The sequence below is a fragment of the Agelaius phoeniceus genome, chromosome 8, assembly GCF_051311805.1.
Source record: "Agelaius phoeniceus isolate bAgePho1 chromosome 8, bAgePho1.hap1, whole genome shotgun sequence".
In the NCBI taxonomy this organism is placed as follows: Eukaryota; Metazoa; Chordata; class Aves; order Passeriformes; family Icteridae; genus Agelaius; species Agelaius phoeniceus.
In genome coordinates, this window is record NC_135272.1 from 18,798,774 (window position 1) to 18,819,668 (window position 20,895).

General features: G+C 36.5%; 1 long non-coding RNA gene across 1 annotated transcript in view; it reads right to left on the bottom strand.

The window, feature by feature from the left end:
- The window catches only part of LOC129123774 (uncharacterized), a 157,967-nt gene that overhangs the window by 34,682 nt on the left and 102,390 nt on the right, over positions 1–20,895 (bottom strand). Inside the window, exon 7 of the long non-coding RNA XR_013183246.1 lies at positions 19,072–19,215. This is a non-coding gene — a long non-coding RNA (uncharacterized LOC129123774). The remainder of the gene's footprint in view (positions 1–19,071; positions 19,216–20,895) is intronic.

The following is a 20,895-nucleotide window of genomic DNA, read 5'->3' on the forward strand; positions in this document are numbered from 1 at the left end:
TGGGAAATGGGAAATGTAAAATCATCCCTAGCAGGCAGGTCAGTAGCTGCACTTTCCAGTCAAGTACCTACTTATTTACTGTGTTGGTCTCTCATTATTGACATAAGATTTTGGGGAAGTCTGCTAAAAAAAAAGTAAGCTGCAAACCAGTAGGTCAGCATTTCAGACATGTTCAGCACAGCAAAGAGTACTGAGCATCACAGGAGAATCAGCTGGCAGCCCCTCCCTTTACCTGTTTTATTTAGAACCTGAAAGCAGTCTAAGGAGAATACAAATTCAAAGACTATGGTAGTGGGGAAAAAGTCATTCCAAGTGTAAACAACAAGGCAGCATTCATAATTATGGTCTCTGATATTTATTCTCTGAGTAAAGCAGCTGCTTGCTTGGAGTCAGGAACAGGGGAATGCTTAGCAAAGTTTGAAGTACTGTTACTTACTTTACCACTAAGACTCTGAATGTAACGCCATGGCACTAACCTGGAGTTCAAGATTCCATGGTTTGCACATGAGAAGATCTCAGTGCACAGTATCAAAAGTCAGCACAGGCCAGGTGTAGCAGCCATTGCTTTGACTCTACACATCAGCTGCACCACTGCAGTAAGGGACTGGCTACAAGTCACCCCAAGCCCAAGTTGCCTTAGGGCATTGCCTTCCCACCTCATTACCTTCTGCATGCTGACACTGAATCAAAATTAGCCAGCCAACCAAAATGGTTTGCCAAGACATCAGGGATAGAAAGTCCTTGCCATACAGAATAGACAACCTTGCTACATTTACACTTCACCCTAACAAAACTTTTAATTAAAGATTCTGGAAAAAATTGTCCATTTATATACATAGATCTATTAACAGCAATGTTACTTGCTACAAGACACGATGAAGTAATTATATAATAATAAATAAACCCTGTTGGAATTTGAAAGACAGTGATGTTTTTGTATGTTAAAAACAGAAGTACAAAATAAAGATTGAAAAAGGAGAATTCCCAACTCTTTTATTTTTTATAATCCTGCATGGGATTTAAAATATTTTTATTTCAACCATCTCTCAAATATTAAAGTTTATTTTCTACCAGTATTCCTACCAATTTAAATGTCTTAGCAAGTTCTGGAAAACCAACCTTTTTTGCAGACATGCTGTACCATCACGTTGAGTTCTAGAGCTCCATTAACCATTATAAAATCTTTATCATGTGTTTTCCCTGCATGTATAATATACTGTTTGTATGAATGCCTATCACAACTGGAAATACATTGTGCCATCTAGCAGCTGATAGTTCAAGCAATGCATAAATATTAGAATAGATAAAAGCTTAGTATGATTTCAAAGCCAGTTTCATTTAAAATTCTCTGAACTGGCCACTCTCTTTGTGCCATCTGTTTCCATAGGACATTCTGGTAGCTGAGGGGGTTTTTATTTCAAAAACTCCAAAAACAAATGTTATGGCTAAATATATTCCCTGCAATAAGCATTAGGTAGTGAAGTAAATTAGACTAAGTACATACCCAGGAGTAAAATTTAGGTTTTACAGGCATGAGTGCTACCAGAGGTATCAGACTCAGGGAACCCATTATGATTTAGACCTTAGTAATATGACAATAATAAGATACCTTAAGCAAGCCACTGGCTGAATCAGTCAAGTTAATCTCAGCTGTGTGTTAGTGAAGTCATTATATCCACATAAGTTGATTTTAGTCCATTAAGACAGCCCTTTTTCTTCACAGTGTACATAATCATTGCATTTCCCTACCTTCATTTGTCTTCATTCAAAGGAGCACTGAACCACCTTGGTGTTTATTGCCATTAACAAGATTGTGGTTTACCTTAATATAATGTCAAATGAAGTCACAAAGAGTCATGTGGATGATAGCAAGAGAAACTGCATCAGTGTGCTCAAGGTTACTAGGTAGATGAGAAATATAAATGAGGGATGAAATGCAATTTAAGCAGACACTCAGATGGAAAACAAATGTGCCATTGCAGATACACAATTCCTGAAGCAGCTGTATAGGAGTCCTCCTTCACTTGTAATTCTTATAATGGGATTGAAAATCAGAAGAAATCAGAATTGTTAAGCAATGAGGAAATAGAAAATATTTTTACTAAAGCTGTATTTCAGTGAAATTATTACCTTTTACTGACTAGATAAGCATTATAAAACATAGAGAGTTAACTGCATGAGCATCCTAAAAGCCTGTGTATTAAAGCTCAAAAGTTCATTTGGCAGAGACTAATAGGCCTAAAAGCTTTCTAACTCATTTTAACACCTTCTGTTTTTCTCATTAGTGCTGGCACTGATGTTCAGTTATTATTGTAGGATCTGATCATATTTACAAACGCTTGCTACTTTTCCTCCTTAGAGACCTGATCTGAATCACTTTTGAATATCTAGCAGATGTTCATACTGAGTTCTTAGAAAGATGCAAGACTCTTTAAATACCATGTGAAGCACAGCTACAATCTCTAACTACTGTGCTTAACTTTCCTTGAAGACACTATCTCATATCATACCTATCTCATACCTGCTGCTGGTTTTATCCTCTGAATCAGCTTGTGCTGATCATGAAGGATTCAGGATTCCAGACATGACTATTCCCACACAGCTGTACGAAGTCCCTATGTTAATTTTGTCTCCATTTCCAGCACTACATTTAACATAACAGTCTTTTACTATGAGTCCTTGGCCTCCCATGTTTGGTAGAAAAAGAAATGTGACTCCTGAGGCCAAAGTGTATGGATGGGAGAGGATGGTTTTGCCTTTTACAGTACTAATCTTAGTAAGTTTTAAAATGCACACTCAAGGGAATATGTTAATTTGACTCACTTCACTAAAGAATCAACTTTTAGCAGCATCTCAGGTTTGCTCCCCAGCTCTTGTATGAAATGAACTCATGGGGGCTGTGCACAGCTAACAAGTCTAATGGGTTTTTTAGAAGCAAAGTGGTTTGTCACTGTGCAGCAGCATATGACCTGCTGAGGTCAGATCAGATGCAGACGTGTTTCAGAAACCCTTACAAGTTTCATTTTCGCTGAAATTAAAAGTAAAAATGTCTGCAGGATAAGAAACATCTTCATCAAGGATGGATATGTACTTATGTACTCCTTTGTGTACACCTTAATCTTCCACATTAGCCATAGGGGAGTTAATGAGATGCTCAAAGTGAACTTCAGTGAGCATGCAGAAGCAGCAGGTAGGTCAGAAGGAACCACTCATCTCTCACTGGCATAGCAGTCACATCATGAGAGGAATAAGAGTGATGCTATCCAAACTCAAAATGCCTCAATCCATCAGCAGGGTCAAAAAAAATCAAACCTAATCTGCTAAACTGCTAATTGTTGAACTGATGTGTTTTTAGTGTGCATATTTCTATGTAACTGCCTTGTCAAATTCCCTAACCAATGTGTGCTACCAATAGCTAACCCCAGTGCTGCCACTGCAGCTGTACCTCCTAAGAATCTTGGCTTATTCTTCTCTCTGAGGAGAGAGGAAAAACATCAATATGACATCCCACACCCCTTGAAATCTCCCCAAATCAGGAACAAGTTCATGCAGGACAGCTTGCTCTGATTCTGTCAGTGTTACACTTAAGGCAAAAAGGGCCTGACTCTGATGACTAACAGTACAAGGACACTGATGTATAAAACTGTATCAATTAAAAGGAAACATCTACTTTCATATATTAATATAAGAATATAGTCAGATATCTGAAAACCCTTTTTTGTTCTTCCCAAATTAGATTACACATATATCATTATAGTCATCATTTTATGGATATGTGGAAAAGAACATGTATGACTGACCTTCAAATCAACCCTCAACTTGACAGCCTAGACTGATGTACTATCCAGATCTCTATTTCTCATTCTGTTTCAACTGTCAAAAAGAATTTGTTTGTTATAAATAGGAACCCTCCAACAACAACAGAAAATAAAATACAGGCAGCCACCTTGCAATGTACCTATTCTCAAAATTCTCTTTGCTTTTGTCTCAGTTTCAACAAAAATGTAAACCAGAAAGTTCTGGGCACAGACTATAACTTAACTGCAAAACAAGCACACAAGTGGCTTGCCACCACTTTTTGAAGTCCATTTTAGTTCTAATTCTGTGTTAAAAAAAGTCTTGACTGGAAGATTCTCCTAATTTTCTTTATGAATATAGAACGATTGAGAAATTGTAAAAAAAACCTACGATACTATTAAATTAAAGTTTCAGATGCCCAGGATTCTAAAAAATTACTTTTTTTTTTTTTTTAACCAGGGTACCTTTGAAAGTCATAAATGTGACTGAGATTGCCTTGTTGTGAAGACAGGTAAGGACTGGGTGTCTGAAGTCATTGTGAGGCCTGACAGACTTGCATTCATTGCAGGTAGACTTTTTGTTGAAGTACATAAGCAAGCCTTGGGAACAGCTCATGCTGGGGACATGTCCTTAGGCCAGCAGTAATTAGCTCCCCTAAGAATCCTGTAGCCACAAGGTGCCATTAGCATTAGGAAATGTACTGCACTTTGAAGATGTAAAAGGATTTCAAAGAGCTCATTGGTACCAGATTATCCACTACACTGGGATTTCTGCATTACTGTTTTCAACTCTTATTATAAAATTATAAATAGATATTTAGACAAATTTGTAAGTTATTTTTGACAGCCATTTCTTGCACTTATTAGTCAAAACCCCAAAACGTAAGTTTTCACTAGGAATGTCCCTTTTATTTAAGGAAACAAAAGTTTGGTTTTATTTATTAAGGAGCCTGAAAATCTGTTCATTTTTCTTTTTTCCACTTGTTTAGTCCTTAAAAAAAGTTTATGGTGTGTACAAAAGAATAGAATTCTTACAAGTAACTCATTTTTTCTTCCCTGATGATACTGCAAGATTCAATGGAAAAATCCCCAACAAACCACAGAAGGATTTTGTCAGGTTTTGATAACAGGACAACAGCACAGAAATGCAAGATGCAAATGGCTTTCTTTTGCTCTAAAAGCTCAAGATTAATATGAAAGCGATAATCAAAAAATCAAGTTGAAGGGGAGTCACATAGAAATCAGAAAAAACCACTTTTTCCCAAGCAAGGTAATGCTGCTCAGGGACAGGTTGTTCAGAAAGAGCACCTCAGAGGTGTTTGAGATGCAGCAAAACAAGGCCAGGACAGTCGTGCTGTTACTAGACCAAGCTCTAGTAACAGTAGAACTGCAGGAGGGGGCCTGGTACCAGAAGACCTTTCCGAGCAAAAGTTCTCCTCCTGCAGTTACTGAAACTACCCAAGAATCATCTAAGAAAAGAGATTATAGGATTTTAATTAAAAGGTTAAATAAATACAGAAAACCAAATATTGAAATCCTAATGCAAAAAAGAGCAAAGCTTCAAATAAGGAAACATACCCATTCCTCAAAGCCACACTGTAATTTAGGGTTTTTCACTGAGTTGTACATACGACATGGAAGCTAAGAACCCATACCTTTTCTTCCTTTCAAGTCATCCTAACAGGAATCAGATACATTTACTCTATCACAGCAAGTCACACAGAGTCTGCAGACAGATAAAGTATTTACTGAAGTTACCCAAATCATCTGTCATCTGCATTTCAAAAATAAACATGTAGTTCTACAATAGAAATCTGTTAAAGATAAGTACTATCACTTCAACACACTTTGCTTCATGTAAGATTTTCCTTCCAAAAATTTCACCTTCAAGACTTCAAACTGTAATAAAAATTTTTCTTTTATTTTTCCCTGTTCAGCACTGCTTATACTCAGGCATTCAACTCAACAATTAACACTGGCAAGGTTTGTAACTGGCTGGATAGGCTGCCTGTTCTGCAGGTAAAAATTTATATAAATATAAATAAATATATTAAATTCCTCTCTAAAACTTGGATCAGTGTATTCCCAACAGACAAGAAACTGATACTTTATTCTATCATCCTGAGAGCACATCTTATTGTAGACAAGCTAAAGAGAGCACCCAGCATGAAACAGCTCATTTCCTCATAAAAGTACATGCCCAACCACCTTATTATTCTACTTCTTTCATGAATAAATAGATCATGATTCCACTACAGTTTCAGATACAGCAATTTCAAGAGACTCAGCTTTAGTTGGGGAAGAATTAACTCATGCTACAAATGTTCAGAATTTTAAAATCTGGAGATTAATGTTTCATCTTCTGTACCAGCCAATATCATATCTGTAGCAATATTTTTCTTGCACAGTGATTTTCCCATATTTTTGGACTGAAACCTCAGAGAAAATTATTTTTCAATCATGGTGATTTCACTATAAAACAAAAAAAAATGAGACCTACATTAACCAGACTCAGAATTCAGTGCCTATATCAATTCCCTACATGAAACAAGTGACCATCTGCTCCACTTGCCTATAAGCAATATTAGTATCTTCTCTCTTTGCTGCCCTATTTATCCCCCTTCCCCCCCCCCACCGCTTTATCTTTAAATCCTTCTCTCCATACAACACTACTCACCTATTTTTAACTCATGTCTTCCAAATTTCCACTTGGCTGCTCACCTCATCAACATATGTTAGATCTGCTCACTGGTGCTACAGACCTCCTATCTGGGACCATTTATGAACCATCTTGTAGCTGGCACAGTCATTTACATGTCTTAAAGGCATTTACAAAATGTCACTACCTCAGAATATATCCTCAGAAGAAGCTGTGGCCAGATCCACTTAAAGCTCTTGACCTTAAATTTGTTCACTCTGTAGTGGGTCATAATTTCAAAAGTTAAAATAAAGCTTGATGTTAAGTCTGGTTTTATAATTCTAATCATCCCATTCTGATCTTGAGAATTCCATTTGATCTGAAAATTTCTCTTATATAGAAAAATAGGGATTTGTGAGATTAAGAAACTATTTATTATTTATATTTTTCCCCTCCAAAAGAAGAGGAAAGATATATTTATACTCTCAATTTCTACCACTCTTAAATTATTTGGAATACTAGATTCCCTCTTTCAGATGTCTGGTGAGAAAAGTGTATCTAATGAGTGTTCTCCTTTTAAAAACAAAATGTAAGGAAGTTTCTGACCTTAGAGGGTCTTATTGCTGAAGTTTGAGTCTCCAGTGATTCTCTTACAGCTCTTCACTACCAATTCTGGGTTTCATATAAATGTGTAAAGTCCTTCTTGTACATAAGCCAAGAAACAATGCAGAGCTGCTCATGTGAGCTTTTCTAATTGTTCTAATACAATCAGCAAAGGAATTCTTGTAGATAGGTTTGTCATAATACCTTGTTGACATTTTTTATTTAACAATTATCTCTTGAAGCGCAGCAAACTCTGCAGAGGAATAGAGCTGTGGTGACTACAACTGCAATGCTAATTAACAGACACACCAAATATGAATGTTTTAGTAAGAATTTTTTAAAGAAGTGTATTGCATGTCAAGCAGCCAGGAAATACTTGCAAAAACAATTTTTATTTCCTGGAAAATTCGATACTCTGCATTAGAATATGAAATGCTGGGCAGCAAATTAAAGCAATGGCCTTGTGTGTGCCCCTATGTATTATTTTTATGGTGTTGATGTTTACCTCATCTGCCCTTTGAGTAGACAGCAGAATTTGGAGGAATTTATAAATTTACCAGTAATTTCTAAACTCTAAAATACTGCAATACAAAGTACTAGCAGCAGTCATCTGGAAGAGATTTACTGATTAGGCAGCCCAAGTCAATTATTAAAGACATAGTAGTTTTACCATTGCTGTCTCATGTTTGCAAGCAAAACAAAGGAAACAGATGCACTTTGCTATGTTCTGATTGTCTGAAAAATGCCATGTTTAGATAAGAAATCTAGAAACTTATCTGAGTTCTTCTGCAGAAAACAAAATTTAGTAAAGTCAAAAGATAAATGAAAACTGGTTCCACTACTATATTGTCTCAATATATCTGGTATTGTTGCTCTTGAGTATCTAGAAGTGCTAATATGCAATGTTTAAAACAATCCTGGCTTAGAGGTGAGGTCTGAAGGTAGATACAGAGATTTTATTAATCCTTCCCTAGTAGTGATTTTACTCTGATAATATTAATTCTTTTTCTCCATTATGTGGTGTCCTTAGGGTTGGCTATATCTAACCCAAATATCACCAAAAAAGGGAGCTATAATAGAGATAATTGATTTCATTTGTCTTTATCTAGTTAATTACTTCATCCTGCACTCACTTTCCTTTATTTTTGCAATTTCCTAAACCAAGAGAATGAACTGTTAATGACAAAGGAAAAGGAGAGAAGGAGAGGGAGGGGGAGAGAGAGGAGATGGAATCTTCATTTGTCTGCATTTCTCTATCTCAACTTCTACTTTGCATTCAGATAGAATCAGTGCTAAAAAATCCTCATTAATAAATAAAAGCAACCTCCTAACTCTGTATTACTTTTGGTCCTGAGGAACATCAAAAGACTGTGCAAACCTAAAGTAAAATGCAATCAATTACCAAGCTCAGGGGATTATTTCACCAAAGCAATTGATTTAACTTCACCACTGCTGCCACCTCTCATTGGAAACATATCAGCTATTTAACAGCACACTCATAAAACAAGGTAACAAATTACCTCAGCATTTCCTAGGGAATAACCTTTCAGTCTTTCACTAGAAGAAGATGGGTCAAAAATCACCTTCTTTTCTTTTCACTTCAGTTCATACAACCTTTACTATACCTACAAGAAATGTATTATAAAATAAGGGAATCCAACTGAAGATTTCATACAGTAGAATGTATGTCTTAGGTTTCAGGAAATAGATAATGGGGTCTTTAATGACTACACAGAACAAGGATTGGGACTTGTCACATCAAATGCATTTCTATTTAACAGCACAACAGGAAATAGACTTCAGTGAGAAACACGACTCAATACACAAATGCAGGCTTTCCATCAGGGCAGATATTCTATCCATGTGTGATCCCAGAGGGAGTACATGCAGGACTTTGAGGACTGACATTCATCTCAACAAAACAGAGAGATCTGAGCTTGACAAGGGGCAGTACCTTTAAAAGGGAAAGGAGACACTGTCCAAGATATCAAATCCAAAGAAATTAGTTTATTTCTTTGTTTTGCTATACATTTTTTACTCTGTCAAATGGGGAATTGACTCCTTTGCTTTCCTTCTCTTGGGCTGGGGCCATATCCTGCTTTCACTGTGTATCTAAAGAGATAGCACTCTCTGTTGATGTCGATGCTCTTCAGACACTTCCCATATTAGTAATAAGGAAATTAGATTTTTCCCTTTTCCAAAAGTGCTGAAACATCTAGAATTGCCATTATCACTCAGCAAGATACTGTAATGTTTTTCACTGTGTTGTTGGTTATGAAAAGCTACATAACATAATACAGAAATGCAATAACTTCATTTTCATCACCAATTCCTTCTTTCTAACATTATTCAGTATGTGGATCATCTGTCTTGTATGATCAGATATTGAAACTTAGCTTTAAAACTAAACTCAGAAACCATAATGCCAGGGACTAGAATCTTACTCATGTCACAGGGTTCTGTCAGGGAAATCCAGCAAGGTGAAATCATTCAAGCAATCACAGTTACACAGAGGAGAATCAAAAAGCCATAATATACCCAGCTGGACAATAGAGGAGCCCCAAGTGCTGAGCAGCAGCTGCCATTCTGATGGAAGTGCTCATTAAGAGCTGCCAGTGTTCATGCAGTAAGCTGGAAATGCCTGACTCCAGAAACATAATAGGCCAGAAATTGCCAAGTGTCAAGAACACAAAGTGCAGATCACCAGCAGCACTTTAAAGCTCCTATAATTCCTGAAGATCTGTTTGGAATGCTATTCCTCTTGAAATCTGTCAGCCCATGTCTGCCTGACCCCCCTTGCTGCTAGTGTGGAGTCAGCTCTACCAGCAGACAGGTGTGAAACAGCATTTCCCCTGCTTGTAACCAGGCAGAATGAAAACAGGGTTATAAATATTGAAATAGATTCCCAGATGCCAGTGTCTCAGGACAGGTGGGAACATGACAGTGCATGAGTCTGTCTAAAAGCACACAAGGACAGTTCAGGTAATAGAACTTCTCTGAATAAGAATTTTCTCTGGCTTTGGCAACAAAAACCCACTGAGGTTTTATTTTCTCCTCCTCAAATCAGAATTGTTTTCAAATCAGCACTGCTCTAAAGAGGACAAATTAAAATGTAATTCAATCTTTAATTGATATGTATTGACATATATAAAGAATTGCCTTCACTAAGGCAATTTTCAAAGGTTTTTTGTTTCATTTTTTTCTCTTTTTATTTCAGCCAAACCTGTAACACAGTATTGTTAATTATCCTTGGAGATTTTTGTCATCCTAATTCTTGAAAAATAAAAAATCTTTATTGATGTGTACTCCAGATACCTTCTGATTTAAGGAAGAAATGGTGCATTCACGAATGAGATATTTGACTTTGCTGATGGTACTACATTTTCACATAGCAGCTGAATACTTCTAAATATATAGGATATACCCAAGCACTCAAAAAAGGAAATTAAGGTGGTATGTAAGGTGGCATTTCTTTAAGTAGAAATAAAAAGTTGGCAAATAGTGACAAATTCACTGAAAGATATTTGGCAGCACTGGTTACGTCTGAAAATAATCCAGCTGCCATCTTATTTTAGACAGTCTGACTGACTGATCTAAGGAGCTGTCATCAAAGAGATCTGAAAGCTTAATAAAATACTGAGAAATCAATTTTTCAAACCCAGCCAATGTTCAACTCGGATGCTTGGGGGACACAGCAGAATAACTGACTGGTGTAAAGGAACCAGAAAAGATAAATTACTCAAGATATTACTGGATTTGTATATTTTTTCTGTCACACAGTTTGCACACATGAATATTATGTTCACTGTACTGTTATTCTTTTTTTTTTCCAGTAAACAGATAAAATGGACTGAGCACTTCCACTTTTGGATTATATTTTTCTCATTTGCAGACATTGTATTTACAAAATAATTGCTTCCATTTTTTTCTGCTAAACATCCTCCTTTCCCAGGACGGTTTCTATTTATGTATATTCAAGTGTCTAAGTTCTGCCAAAAGTCAACAGACTCTTCAAAGAAAGTCCAACATTTATTTTATGGAAAACACCTCTGAATGTACAGTCCAAAAGGTTTAAATCACTTCTGTGACTGAGACAACACTGTTGCCTCAAGTTTTCTCTATGGCTGTTTCCTAATGATGGAAGCTGCGGTGCCCATGTCTATAACTCATTAACACAGCTTTGAAAATGCCTCCTCTCCATTGCTCAACTCCAAAGAATTCTCCACCTTCTCATATAATTTCTTTTAAATCTATGATTTCCAATTAAGCTTCTACTAAACAAGTTTAAAAAATATATTGCTGCTTTAAAATTACTGGATTTCTGGTTTTGTTTCATGCTCCCTCAAGGAATGTTTTGAAGACTGTACTTATGTATCTCATTTTGCAATGGCTTGGGCATGTTGGGTTTTAAAAGTGATCAGATTTCAATTACCAATAATGACCTTGCAGGACCTCAATAATCACCACAATTCTCACAGGGTGCTTATTAAACTTTTAGTGGTTTTTCCTCCTATTTAAAAAAATTTATTCCTTTTGCACAGAAAAAAAAAATCTAGATGATTTCAAGAGGACTATTTATGCCTAAAGCTACTTACTGATGATAAAAGAGTAGTACTGTTTGCTCATATTTTATTTTTCCATATTTGCAGCTATTTAATATTCTCCCCTACCTTGCTATGTGCTAAATGCTTTGCAGCTTTTAGATGCTTGAAGTTATAATTTTGAACAGTTCTTATATTTCTATCTAGTGACATCAGATCTAATTTTTAGCCTTAATTTTATTGAAATAAATTTTGGTTTTTTTCCTTATAATCATCTGTAACATCTCACAGTAAACAGCAGGTGGTTCTAATCAATCTCTCTCCACCCATTACTTATTCCCATGAATGTTGTCTTTTAAGAGCTCTTTGGGATTGGAACTACACATTGTATAAAACTGCCACGTAATTTTTGTTTCTGATGATCCATTATCACAAGATACCAGATGTGGACTACTTCTTCTTAATTACCATACTTAGGGCTTATGTCATAAAACTAACTGAGACAATCTTTGATCTGGATATTTTCTTCCAACACTGGGAGGACACAATACCACATTACCTCAAGATATGCTCACACAATATTTAGTAATTGCTCATAGGAAAAGCAATTTGATTGTCTGAGGAGGAAAAAAAGAAGTCTGCAAAAGCTGCTTTTCCCATACATTCCTCAACCTCCTGTAGTCCATAGTGCTATGGTTGAAGAACTTTCTTAAACCAGCAAAATCTAGTTTTTTGTCAGGGAGGAAAATATATATGTACAAGAAAATATATTGCTTAGTAATGAATGATATCTTATTTTAAATATTGATTCTTCTCCCCTAGATCCTCAAAGCTCTTACCAGAAACTACAATATTTTAGAAGCAGCATTCCAGAGATAGAATAACCTGTCTGTGGTCCAAAAAAATTTTCTTTAAAAAATTAGAATTAAGAATTTTTTCAAAAAATTTAAATTTAATTTTTCCTCTAGTAAGTGTTTCTCAAAATAATGGATATTTTAGCCAGCATGTTGTTTACTAAGCCCATGCTGCCTGAATCACACCACAGAAAGCCTCTTTTCAGAAGGTGTTGTCTGGCTTGACTACCTGGGAAAGAGATGTTCAACAAGTCCCTGCTGGATTGTACAGCTCAGAGGTCATCAGGACCAAAGTCTCTCACAATGATCACTTTCTCTTCCAAGAGTTGCAGAATGTTCAGACTAGCACTCCACAGCAGTGTTAATGTTATGGATTTAAAAAAGAAAATTAGTTTGAAGCAGATTTAAGAGTTAAAAGCATATTCAGCAGTGCTATTTTTACATTGCCAAGTAAGCATAAAACTCTTCTTTATTTCTGAGGAAAAGTAGAGAGAAGAGCTTATCTTCAGTGAATCAGTTCAGTTCCACTGAGTGCTAAAGGCATGAGCAGGCAGGTTTATATTGCAAACTGAGCCTGAACCTGGCACTTTGCAAGCCTGGCTTCCTTTCCTTGCCAAGTTCTCTCTAACCTTAGTTAGCTGTGCACTGCTTCACTAGTCCTTAGTTTTTGTCTTACTTTTCATTGTTGTTTTGAATGGCACTAATACAGGAGTGCTCACAGTGGAAGCTTCTATGAAAACTTTTGAAATATTTGATTGGTAAAAATTACACTTATTTCATTGTTTGATTTAACATTTGACCTATTGCAAATAAAACACACCTTTGTTTTCTGCAGAAATATGTCAACTATAAAGTCAGCTGGCTTTAACATAGGGCCATACCTTAGGCTTTGCTTTTATGATAATATTTTTGATGCAACTTTTCCAACAAGGTTTTTCAATTATAGTTCTGAAGTTCCCAGTCAGAAGTCAGAAATGTTTTTATTTGCAAGAATGCAAATAGTGAAAGATTATCCAGAAGTAAAAGCTATAGAATAGCTGGTACAGAAAATTATTTTTTTTTCTTAGAAAGAAAACAATCAATCACCTATTTAAATAGTGTATGATTATCTTCTATTCAACACTCTTAAAGCAAATTTTTCAAGCAGAGTAAATTGACATAGCTTCACCAAAACCAGTAAATTTTGCAAGTCTAGAAGCTGGAAATCTAACCCTTCATCAGCCAAGTGACTTCTTAATACAATTTTACAGCCCTGGTATTGTTCTGAACCATTATCTCCCATGTATACAGATACTCTCAGAATCCAATGGCTTCCAGCCATTCTAATAGCTCTAATTTCATGACAGTTCTTCAAAACTGGATCCCAAATTACTAAAAGTGCAAAAATGTCATCTGCATTTTAGAATCTACACACAAAGTTCCACCCTGATTTATATATTTATTAACTCTACTGCAGATAGCTGAGAGCTAAGTCTGCTGCAGTTTGCACTAATATGGATGATCTCACCAGATCATTCACTTACAGATTCTTCAACAGTTGAAACAAACACTGTCATGGTTTCCACTCTTGCAAAAAGAACTACTCTGCTATCATCACCTTCACACTTCACAGTTTTAAGTACTCCTATCTTATGGGAAGGATTATTCAGATTCAGTTCTTCTCTGCAGCAATAACAGATGGGTATCACTCAATAACACAGACAGTTCTATCCTATGTACCTGAAGCCAACAATACTGTTTTCCTAGGATGAGGATTTTATTCATCACTTCCAGCTAAGTGAAATGACTGGTTTGGCAGAAAGTCTCTAAAAAGTGCCTCACAAACCCTCCAAAAAGGGACACGCCCGAGACAAGCCAGAAAATGGAGCAGGTTTTTCAAAAGCAGGACTGCTGCAGGTAGAGCTGCAGTGAACTTGCAGTGCTGCTGGCCTGTAGGCAGAGACAGATTGCACTAATTCAGACATTCCTTGGGGCTTTCCAATTATGCCATGGGCCATTCCATGGCTGTGAGTTATGAGCTGCAACTCTTTGAAGAACAGGCTGAATTTCACCTCAATGTATAGGCTCTGCAGCCTAATATATATATATCATGTTGACAAAGTCACTTCTTTCCCATCAGACCTCTGTCATTAAAATCAGTGAATTCAGAACTTCTTGAGGTTAGCATTTGGGGCTAGTCCCTAATTTTCTGAATTTGGTAGGCATATCTAATGTAATTCAGATCAAGTTTTATTCAGATTTCTATGCTTTTATTTCCTACATTTCCTATTCCTACATATTTCCTGCATTTCCTATATTGTATTTTTATGTTTCAACCACACAATAAAGAAGAATATTACTGGTGGATTCATTACTTAGTTTGCAAAATTGACACCCAATTCCAGCATATGAATATGCAGGACTAGATAGTGAACAAGCATCAGCAGGGAGGAAAAAAGATGATGAGGAAGAAATCTACCTGACACATTGTGCCAGCCTCATTCTGCATATTTTAGCTTTTCACTCTAGCTCCTATTTATTATTTCCTTATATTTATTTTTCTTCTTCTTAGTCTTTCATACAGAATGATATCACAGCCACATTTTCCATCAAACTATTGCCATTGGAACAAGCAATGGTGATTTCTCTCACTGGAGCATGTTACTGTTAATATCAGAAAACACCAAGTAATGAACCCAAGGAACAAACAAGTTACCATCAGATTAGATCTCAGTTTTCTTCTGATCCAAAATGTCCCTTCAGGAAACACTGGAGGTGTGTAAAGATTTCTTCAGGTGACCTTCAAGTCATTAAAAAAATAAACCAATGATTTCTTCTAGCAAGAAACTTTTGTAAAGGATAAAATAGGTTCTAATTTATACAAATGTTCCATCAAAGAGAGATGCTGTGAGGCATTCTGGACAACAGGGTCCATAGACAGGGTCCATAGACCCTTGCTAATTACAGAGTTGGCACCAAGATTTCCCCAAATGAAAAAAAAAGGAGCTGCATCCTTGTCTAGCTTGGCCTGCAGAGTGAGAAGTCACAAGAGAATGATGAGAGGCTCAGAGGCACTTTGCAGCTTAGCTAGTACTTCAGGGGAATCAGTGTAAGAAAGACAAGCTGCACTGAGTACCACGTCCCCAATCACCTCCCAAAGACCTTCCAGGAAAAGTGTAGCAGTGAATGTTTTTGCACAGGCATCACCAATATTGTGTAGAAATTTTCACATTCTGTAGCTTACTCTAATTCCCAAACAAATTTGGTCCTGCAACTGTCCAATCCTGCATCACTCCTGCCAACAAAAACCCACATTTGCATTCCTGATTTTAAACAGCCTTAGAACTCTGTGTATCCAGGAAGGCAAAAACCAAGACTTGGACTGTGAAAATACAAGATCTTTTACATATTTCATCATTGCCAATCAGTCACATCCAGCAAAAAGAGGAAGCCTCAAATCCACCATTGTGTTTCAAAGAGGTTTGTTTCCTCTCCCAGTTTTTTTAAGTTTCACAGGGCTTTGAAAAAGCAAAGCCATGCTTTGAGTTCCCATGCTGTCCACAGAAATTGAAAAGCCTGAAACACAACACCAGATGCTTAATATTCCAGGACATTTGGTTTGTGGGATGTATTACAGGCCAGTTGCACTATTTTTCTGTATCTTGTCTCACCTTTTTGCTTCATTTCACATAGTACTTCACTAGGCATTACATCAGTTTTTTTGTCCTTTTCTTCCTTTGCAGTTTGGTAAACTGAGATAAAGCTAATTCAGAACATGCTCAGATACCACGATTGAATTTATTAAGGTTTGTGTAGATAACTTGCAACTACTGCTATTGTTGTATGTTATTACTTCTACTTTACTATTTACTGAAGTATTGTAATTACTTTACTGTAAAATCAGATACTAGATTAGTATATTGGAGTAAGACTACACCAATTTTTACAAAATTAATAATTGTTGGACTTGGTGTAATATCTGGCTTCTGGGGAATATAGTTGTTATGTTTTTGCTATCAAGACTATAGTCTGATAAATGTTCCTTCCCCATCCCTCCCCAAAACATAAGTTTATGTTTTGATTATTGTGACTGGTTTCCACCAGCACAGTAAGTTTCCCCTCCAAAATAATAATTCATTGAAACTAAAAGTTAACTAATACTTGCAAAAGCCCATGATTTCTAATTTCAAAATAGTAAAAATACAGTTCAGTATGCAAAATAGATTCAAGCACACATATTCCTGGAAGACTCTTTTATTCCTCCCACTTCTCCAATTTCTGTATATAACAACTAGAATCTGAAATAAGGACTAGAGCAAAACCACTTTGAGTGTACTTTAATACCTCTCAAAGAAATTTTGTCAGACACAACTTGTTAGTCAGTGTCCTCTCCTTGCAAATCAATAATTGAGCTGGAAGTATTCAAAGCACAACAGAGAGAAAATTGGCTTTCTGGGCAAAAATACACTTCTGAGTCAGCCCTCAGCCTTTCTTTTCAAGACAATGCTCCTTTGCTTCAAGTACTGTATTCTACCACTTCCAGAGCAGTGGCACTCTGCTCAATCCATCTCCTGCCATAACAGGTATTCAACTCCCACAGCTTCATTAGAAAAAGATTTCCTTTTATTCATGTTATAAAATGACTAATTTCCATCTTCTGGATTTAGATATACGTTTTGTCACAAGTGCTCATTTTTAGACTACATGCTAAGCTTAATGATTTTGATTTCCTCATTTCCATGTTAGAGTCTGCTTCTCAGTTTCTAGAACAGGGTGGCTATGTGAACCTTATTGACTCCAAGTAAACTTTATTTGCCTCTGAAAAGCAGGCAAGGTGAGCTGGACCCTTCATCCATCACTAATTAATTCTAGAAAGCTGTTAAATAGCTAGATTGTAATATTTCATTCAGACATAAATTAATCTTTGCATTTCTCATTAGAAAGCATTCTCTATTCCTTTACCCTTCAATTACATTTGTCACTGATTTTGAAGTTTGTCATACTTCTGAATATAATCACTCTCTCTGGCAACTATTCCATTGTTATTTCATTGGTCTGAACCTACTGACTTGTTGTTCAGCCACCTTTCCTGATGCAGGCTAAGCAGTCTAATTTTTTCTTATATCTGCCAAGACTTAAGCAGGTAATTGAAGAAAGTGTATTTCAAACATAGTGGATACTCTCTGTTTCTTCCCCTTGTTTTGAATTCCATTCCTAGACATGGTCTTATATTTCTCATCCATTCTCCCCACCTCAAGGGAGGTTGTGGTTAAGCTGGAGAGAGAATTGGCAGAGAATTTCAGGAGGTGGCCTGGCACAGGGCAGGGACACCACAATGTACACAAGCCCCTCCAGGAAAGTTCTGTGCACCTTTGTAAGACATGAGTCACTTCTAACTTGCATTTCTGTTGCTTGGGTTAAAAACATTACCTTTCTTTTCCTTGCAAGGTCATAGTGTTTTAAGCAGCTGTGATTTAGATCTAAAAGCTGTAATAATTTCTTCTTGCTGAGAGTCCAAAGACACACAGGCAGTTAATTTGGGTGACAAATCCTGATGGTGCAGATTTCAGGTTCCATACATCTTGTCTGCAGTCTCCCTCGTTCTGGTTCAATAGTAGTTCACATGAGATTTCAGGCTTGTTACAATTTATGTTTCACTGTATTCCTCCTATGGACCCTACAAGCTCTTCCAACTCCCAAAATTTCTGTTAATGAGACACAATTCATTTGCCATCCCATCCTCCTCAGTCCTTTAGCTTCTTAACTGCAAATAAAAATTAAAATTATTCCCAAGCATTCTGCTTGACAGAGAGTGGGGGCTTTGAGAGATAAGAGAACATACCAAGGCTTTTCTAGGAAACAGTAAGCCTTTCCATCCAACATTTTGCAGGCTTTTCTCTCTCACCTCTCAAAAGGTCAAGATTGCCAAAGAACCTAATTTTTTTTCACTGAATCTTTGTGTCCTCAAAATAAAAACAACTCTATAGTTATAGTTTTAATTGCTAATCTTCTTCACAACATGTTATACAGAAGAAACCAAGGACTTAATCTTCAAGATACTTGAAAGGAACCACTAAATTCCTATCAGTGCCAATGGCAGAAGACCAAGGTTAAAGGCCCAGCACTCAACAATCATTATAAACTTAGCTGTCTAGTGGAATCCACACTGAGACACAAGACAGGCGCTAAGCTTTCAGGGTTCTTTTCTGAGAAAGGAACAGCATTCCTAAACTAGACACACACCTTATCTTACAGTTACATATTAAACACTGGGGAAAGGGCAGGGAACACCATAGCTTACAGTTAGGTGCCTATATCCAGGTCCCTGCAGACAAAATAAAACAAAAAACAAAACAAGAATGCCACCAAAGTGTGATCAATAGATTAACAGCCTGACCACCAGGTGTGCCATCATGTTCTATTGTAAGAATACTTAATTCAAAACAGGCTCTTCAGCCTAGCCAGTAGGAATTTCATTTCCTAGAAAGGAAATCAAAACATCCTGGATTTAAAACCAGGTTAAGTGATAGGTTTCCCACCCAGTTACACCAAAACACCATTTTTGCTGCATGCAAAGCACTTAATGACTGTGTGTTCCAGATCTTGATGGTTCTGGGGCTAAAAGTTTTGATACACTAAATGAGTTGCCTGTTGCCTACCTTGATTTCCAATCAGCCCAAAGTTCCCATTTTTTTGAGCTGCATGTGTCATCTAGAATGGGATGGAGCCATTTCTTTCCACCTTAGTCTTCCTAACCAGACACAGGTTATTCAGAAGTAAAGTAGATCTCTCTCATAACAAACCTACAAAATGACATACATAATTACTCATTCTGACATATCTTTAATCAGTGGGTATCTATTTTTTCATTAACTAGTAGCATTGCTAAAAATTATGTATTGAATATGCACCATTAACAAGCTGGAAAAACTCCCCTTTGCATAATTTTTGAAGCATATCAGCTGGTTACAAAACATTGTTTTTTCCCATTCAACCTTGACCTGAGTTAGAACTTGTTAGTTGTCATGGCAATAGAAGCATTCAGGTGGTAGGAAAGAGAAATTAGCAGATTTCAGCTGAAACTGCTCTGGTAGGGTGTGTTCTCAGGAAGATTTATATACCAGGCAGAGATTGATAGTATTTACACTTTGATGTAGTTGAATGTTTTGAAAAATCAGTCAGTATGATAAATGTGAGTTTCTTATTATCTGCTATAATTTTATCCAGCTGTCTTTTGCCAGACCACACCACTGACTGACTAAATATCTTTTTTTAAAGTTATTCTGGTAAAATAAATAGGAAGGAAATTAAGTATGAGGTTTTTTTTTTAAAAAAAATGTCATTGCAAAAAATACCAACAGAAAAATTGTCTTGTGTAGCTAATTTTGCATTTCTCTGTATGTATCAGAGAGTTAAACTTACCTTTTACTAGCAAAGCAGAGCAATACTGCTACTTCAGAAAGTCTCTGGAGCTTTTAAAAAAGCCAGCTTGAAGCTATAAAAGTTGGGATAACCTGCACCTGGCCTTTATGTTCAGAGCATTTAATTTTAAAAAATCCATGTGCGATCATATGCCAGTAACCATTTTCTGGCTTGGGACATAAATATTAACTTTTATTTTAGAAATTTCACTGCTTAAGTTTTCATTTTCACCGATATAAAACAATTAGAACTAAGCTGATTTAAGTTTGGGTGATTTTTTTTGGGGGGGAAAGGGTTTTGTTATTGCTTTGGGTGGATTTTACGTGTGTGAGAACAGGAAAACAAAAAAAATTGAGCTCTTTGCAATGAAGTCTTCAGAAAAAGTCCTCATGGCAAGCTCAACTACAACTAAGCAGTTCTTGACAGATACTTGTCTACTCTATTCTTCACCATCCCCACTGATGGGGACTACACAGCCCTCCTAGGAAATGCCCTGCAGTGTTAACAATCCTTATAGCTGGAAACTAATCTTAACATCTAAAAATCTAAAATTTTCATGCTGTAGTTGCCATCCTTTTCTCTTACACACAATGAATATGGAGATCGATGTGGTCCCTTCTTCTTTAACATTTGAAGACTGTTACTATGTCTGTTCTCAGTGAGATTCCATTAAAAAAAAACCAAAAAACTAAATTTATCTCAGGTCATGCGTTAATGCCACCCACTAAGTCACCTTGGATAACTCCACTGCTCTTTCCTGGCTCAGCTGGGAAGGGAAGTACATAAAACCAGTTCAGTTAAAAGCAAGGGCTCTTACAAGAGGGACAAGACAGGAGCCATCTCGTGGCTTTCATGAGTCAGCTGACAGGAAATAATTCTGATGGTTTTAATAAAGCAGCTATATATTAGCTTGTCTAAATAAAACAATCTGAGGTTTATAACTGTTTCTCAAAGATCTTGTCTTGTAACCTTCCTCTTCCTACTTCGTTCTCCAAAGTAAACTTCTCATCCTTAAATTGCAGTCTGGTACACATACCTGGAAATAATATTGAAACTTCTGT